The sequence below is a fragment of the Alligator sinensis genome, unplaced genomic scaffold (genome assembly GCF_000455745.1).
Source record: "Alligator sinensis unplaced genomic scaffold, ASM45574v1 scaffold373_1, whole genome shotgun sequence".
Lineage (NCBI taxonomy): Eukaryota > Metazoa > Chordata > Crocodylia > Alligatoridae > Alligator > Alligator sinensis.
In genome coordinates, this window is record NW_005841990.1 from 42,299 (window position 1) to 47,998 (window position 5,700).

Here is a 5,700-nt window from a genome sequence, read left to right on the forward strand (position 1 = left end):
TTCCGAGTGGCAGACATAACTCTCAATTTTCTCACTTAAAAAATTATGGCTTTTTTTTTCTCCTTTCTCTATTATTAGGGTGGGTAGGAAACAAAAACCACTCTGCATGTGGGGCTTAAACCGTACCACTGCCATTGCATATGGGGACCAAACTGTGGGTCTCTCTCTCTTTTGGCTTGTGCAACAGATGTGTCTTTTTGTCTAAGGATTTGTTTGATCACTTTGCAAGTACCCTCACCAGCTAGTCTTGAAAAAAAACTGCCACACTGCCTAGTAATAAGACTCCTAAAAATGTACCCACATCCAAGGTTTAGAGAAGTGGTTTTCAACCTTTTTAAACTCAAGGCATCCATCCTTAGAGGTGTTTTGTTAGACTCAAGGCACACCTTGGAAAATGCCAGCTTTTAGTTTTTACTCTTTTTGACTACAGAAATATAGTAGGGCAATTCTTCTGTTGCAAAGAACTCAGACCACAACAGAGCAGACTGTTTTACCCCTATGGCTTCCTATTTGAAATCTTTGGGTTTATTGTGAGAATCATGTTTGCAGACCTAACAGTGTTAACATTGTGTGGTACTCTGTGGCACCCTTGACAGGATCTCAAGGCACCTTGGTTGAGGATCATTGGTTTAGAGAGAAACCTTTGAAGCATATGTCCCTTCACCATCCCCTGCTGGTAGTGGGAAGAAAGTCATTGGGTTTCCTTCTGGCTGCTGCTCCAGACTCCACATCTTCAGTAGCAAGTATCTGAATAGTAGAGTTAGGGACACAAGCCGCTTTAAATGATCAGAAACTGGTTTAAACCTGTAACAGTACAGAAGTTCAGTGCACATAAACCAGTTTCAAAATGGCCAAAACTGGTTTAAGGTAAACCTGGTTGAATGTAGTATCAGACTTAACTGATTTTAGGTCAAACCAGTTTATACAACTTCTGTCCCAGACCCCTTCCTGGTTCAAGCTAAATCAGTCCCCTAGCATCCCAGCATGCTTTGCAGCCATGCTGTCTGCTGGAGCAGAGCAGGGCTGGCCTTGCCCCTCTGCTCCCTAGCCTGAGCAGTGAGAGCTGGCTGACAAGGAAGTAGGTGAGGGAAACCTGGCTGGTGCAGCCTGGTCTGCCTGGCAGGGGCTGCAGACGCTTCCCTGCTGGAGTGGAGGGGCAGGGGGTATGGACCAGCAGGCTCAAGGGGAGGGGGATGAAACTCCCATGTCCCACCCACATGGGACCCCAGCCCAGGTCTGTGCGGCTTTCTCCCTCCACTGGCTGCTGTAACAGTGGGGGACGTGGCCAGAGCCAGCCCAGACAGTGCCCCCCACTTTTGCCTGAGGCACTGCCTGGGCCGGCTCTGGGCATGGCGCCTGTGGTGTGAGCATCCGGGGAGGGGAGGGGGCAAGCCAGGCAGACCCTGGCTGGGGTCTCTGTGCTGGTGGGAGAAAGTGGGGGCAGGTGTTAAACCCCCTTCTGCCCCCCTCCACCTGAGGTGCTGCCCTGGCCAGTGTCTGGCCATGTGCCCCCCCCACCGGGGCAAACCTGGCAAGGGCTGCTTCTCCCTTTCCCCCTCCAGGTACACCCCAGCTGGGCTCCTTGCAGGCCTGGGTAGGGTTTAAACCCCTCGTCAGTCATACTCAGTGGCCTGCCAGGGCCTGGCCTTGCCCCCTTCCCCTCCAGCTTAGCTTCCCTTCAGCCTTGCTGCTGCTGCCAAAAGGAAGGGAGGGCTCATTCTAGCGCCCCCCGGCTTCTGGCCTCAGCCACTGCAGGCATGTTTCTGCGTTTCTGGAATGGAAAGGGAATGTCTATTCACTTGCAAATTGGTTCAGTCGATGCAGATTAGACTAGCCTGTAAAGACTGAATCAGTTCAAGCTCGGGATTTTTGAATGTCTGTATTTATCCTAAGTATCTAATAAATACGAAGCTTCACTGCACTTTTGTTGCTGGGAGACTGAAGGAGGTTTAGGTATCACCTTCTGAAAGGCTTAAGGGTTGGGTGGGTTGGGGATATGGGAAAGTTGAGAAGTATCTCCAGTACTGTAACCCACCTATTGCTTCCCTTTCACCTATTTTTTTTTTTTGGGGGGGGGGGGGAGCTGCAGGGGCAAGGGAAGAATGGCTGTCCCCATAGCTGCAGTCTCTGGGCTTTCTCAGTAAAAGGATTTACATTCTTGACTTCCTTTGGTGCCCACAGTGTCGTGAGTAATAGTTGTACCTCTGCTGCTCCTAGGTACAAGAGCTGTCTGTTTAGTAGGTTTTGAAAAGACATCAGTACATTGGTTCATGTTCAGATGGTTGTTTGCATAGCCATAAGGATAGAAGCAGAGTTATTTTAAACGAAAGCTTAAGTTTTGCTGAAATGGATGGCACATGTCTTGCACCCTCTAGGGAAAGCGTTTCCCTTGCCACGAGTGAGTGGTTTTTCAAGCTCTGCTTACCCAGAAGCTGTTAATGCAACGTGAAGGCATAAAATTCATATTGTAATGATTAATCATCCATCCCTAATATTTTCCACTTGTAAATTGCCAGTGCTAACAGATACATATTGTTGCAACTGAATAGATAGATGATCCTTGCCAGGAATCGATGATTTGTTATGTTTGACTGACTGCAGTACTCTGGGAGCCTCACGCCTGGTATTTAAATCTAACTGCAATGATAAGTTTAACAGAAAGTTTCCAATTATTAGTAACAAGTGACAGTGAGGTGTGTTAGTCTTGCTATTTCTTTTTTGTGTTTGAGCAAAACTGTAGTAGGAAAGGCATATTGTCATGGGACAGTCCAGGCAAGTGTCAGATATTTTTCAGTCCCAAGAGTAGAATAAATTTGGTCAGTATGTGCCTTTCAGTGAGTAGATTATCTGTATTGTGGGCCATAGACACAGAAATCTCAGTATTAGTCAAGAGTTTTGGTTGACTTTTTAAAAATATGTCTTGGTTAACAACATTTTGTGGAGGTAACCTAAAAGAGGGATTTTGTGCACCCTGGTTTGTCCAGGCCAAGGAGCTGTGAGTATCCCACGATCACAGCATTGCAGAAGCTACTCTTACCCTGCTTGTGGTGAGCAACCTTTTTAGACTCAACAGAATCCTTGGAGACTGCCAGTCCTTAGTTTTAACTCATTTTTGACTAAGGAAAAGTAATAGGGCAATTTTTTCAGTCGCAAAGAACTCGGAAAGATCACACAACGGGTCGACATAGTTTTTAACGCAATGAATTCCTGTTTGAAATCTCTGGGTTTACCTTGTGAATCTTGCTTGCACACCTAACAATGTTATTAACGTTGTATGTCGCCCTTGAAGGATCTCAAGGCACCCCAGGATGCCACAACACCCTGAGAATTACTACTTTGCATCTTACTTTAAATAACTTACAAAGTACAGTCTGCAAAAAATTTGGGTAGTCTTGATCAATCTGATATTTCTTTGAGTAGCTGGACTTCCATTACAAAATGTGTATTCTACTGTGGCAAGGTGACTTTTGTTATAGTTTTTGGAGTAAGTTAAGGGAGCTAATACTCTGATGAATAAAACAAGGAGTCCCATAAAGGAGCTTTCTCAATTTGGGGATTTCAGTGTTCCTCTTTGCAATATGAAATCTGAGCTCTTTTGGAAAATTGCAGTAAAATTGTGATACCTAAAGAGACGGATCAATTCAAGGGGGCTTTACTGCTGATCGTAAAACATTAAAATAAACCACAGTGATTTGGAGATTAATGCAGAATCCATGTTATGAAGGCAGGACCCCAGCATTACCTCATCGAAGTTGACGGTAGTCCGCTGAAATGCAAGCATTCAGCTACATGGCACTCATGGCAAAATTTGGGCTGCTGTTTGCAAACATAGGAATCCTTCCTGCGCTGATCAGTGGTGCCCTCCTGTGACTTGTCCCTCATGCTTTTATTCACATGGGGTTTTCTCTATAAACCGCTTTGGTTGTCAGTTCTGTATGAGTAACATTGTTCTCGATAATGCTGGTTGTGGACTAAGGCTTTTACTTGAGTAGGACTGGCAGAATCTGGCCGCAAATATGGAATAGTGTTGGGTTATTTCTGCAGTGTTTAAGCTGCTTTTTCATTCTTCTTGCAATTGAAAGAAGTTGGTTTGTACTCCCTTTGTCATGGATAAGTTGCTATTATGGAGGATTTAATTACTCTTATGACCAAAAGTAACAGAAAAGAACATGCCTGTTCATGCTGAGCTCTGATAGCTTGTGTGGTTATGCGTTGTGTTTTTTTTTTTTCTTCCCCAGAGTTAAAGCTGTGAAGTGAAAGATGATACCTGTACTTCCCATTTCCCAGGCTGGTATGTATAATTGTTTCTATGATCTTTGTTTACATAGATCCAAGATGGATGAAAGGTTGCTTTTTAAATTAGGGTACTTGTCAGAAGACCGGATAAACGGGTGTGATCAAAAGATCTCATATGGGGGAGCACCGGTGGGGCGGGAGGGAAAAGGGGGTGGTACAAACCAGGTTATTTAAAATGATCCAGGTCAGTTGGCCTTACATAGATCTATACAAGGCCTTGATCTCCAAAATTTTAACCATTCATAAGTTTTGAAGTTTAAAGTGAGAAAATAGAATTTGGTCCTCCTTCAAGCATTTATGTACCCGTGTTCCTTGCATCTAGAGATGTAAGACAGGACAAAGCAAGTTATTTACATACATTATGGTAGAATTTAGATGACTCAGAATTGAGATACTGTTTTTGAAGTGCTGGACAATTGGGCTGTGCGAAATTTCGGCAGCCATTTCATTTTGGAGGTGTTTCAGCACCTGAAACACAGACTCTGAAACGGAAGGCTCCAAAGCATCTCTGAAACTAAACGCAACCATCCAAAACATTTCTGAAATGTTTTGGAGCTGGGCTTGCAGGGAAACGGAAACTAAGAGGGAGAGGAAAGGGGGCGGGAAGGACTGCTTTGATATTGAAATCTGTAGCTGGCCACTGTTTGCAATCTGTCCCTAATGTCCCTTCCAATTCCAGTGCTCTGGGGGAGAGACGGCAGCCTGCTGTCATCCTTTGCGCAGATCTGGGGCCCTACGCTCCCCAGGAGGAGTCTGGCACAGCCCTCCTGGGGGGCACAGGCCCCCAAATTGCATGCGGGATGACTTCATGCTGCCGCTGCCAGTTGGGGCCAGTGCCAGCACCCGAGTCTGCTCAGTGCAGCCCACGCCGAGTACAGCTGGGGAAGCTGCAGGAGAAACCTCCATGGTGTCCCTGCTTGGCCTAGTCCTGGCAGTTCAAAAAAACCCAAAAAAACAAAGCCCCGCAGTCACTGATTGCATGAGCGGTCAGTGAGGCCTCTGGGCGCTCATGGCAGAGCGCCCCCATCCAGTGGAGGGGAGTGGGGATTGCCCACCCCTGCCTGGCACCCATATGGCTGTTGCCCCATGGCACGGTTGCAGCAGGCTCAGCAGGGTGCTGCGTGCTGTCTGGGAGCTGGGGCGGCTCCAGCAGTTGCTCGGTACCTGGCAGTGCTCAGCCCCAGTGGCCCCAGGTCCCAGACAGTGCATGGCAGTCTGCTGCACCAGACTATACTCGCGCAATGCGACAGCTGCTGCGTGGGTGCCAAGTGGGGGGAGGGGGAAATCCCTGTTGCCCCCCACGGGGGGGGCAGCTCTACCATGAGTGCCCAGAGGCCCTAATCACCACTCCTGCAGCCAGTGACTGCGGGGCTTTTTTTTTTTTTTTTTTTTTTTTTTTTTTAG

At 46.9% G+C, this 5,700-nt stretch overlaps 1 protein-coding gene across 1 annotated transcript in view; it reads left to right on the forward strand.

Annotated features, from left to right (window-relative positions):
• TIAM1 (T cell lymphoma invasion and metastasis 1) overlaps positions 1 to 5,700 on the forward strand; it is a 229,510-nt gene that overhangs the window by 18,707 nt on the left and 205,103 nt on the right. The window contains exon 3 of the mRNA XM_025201339.1: positions 4,239 to 4,291. The gene's annotated coding sequence lies outside the window, so the exon portion shown is untranslated. The remainder of the gene's footprint in view (positions 1 to 4,238; positions 4,292 to 5,700) is intronic.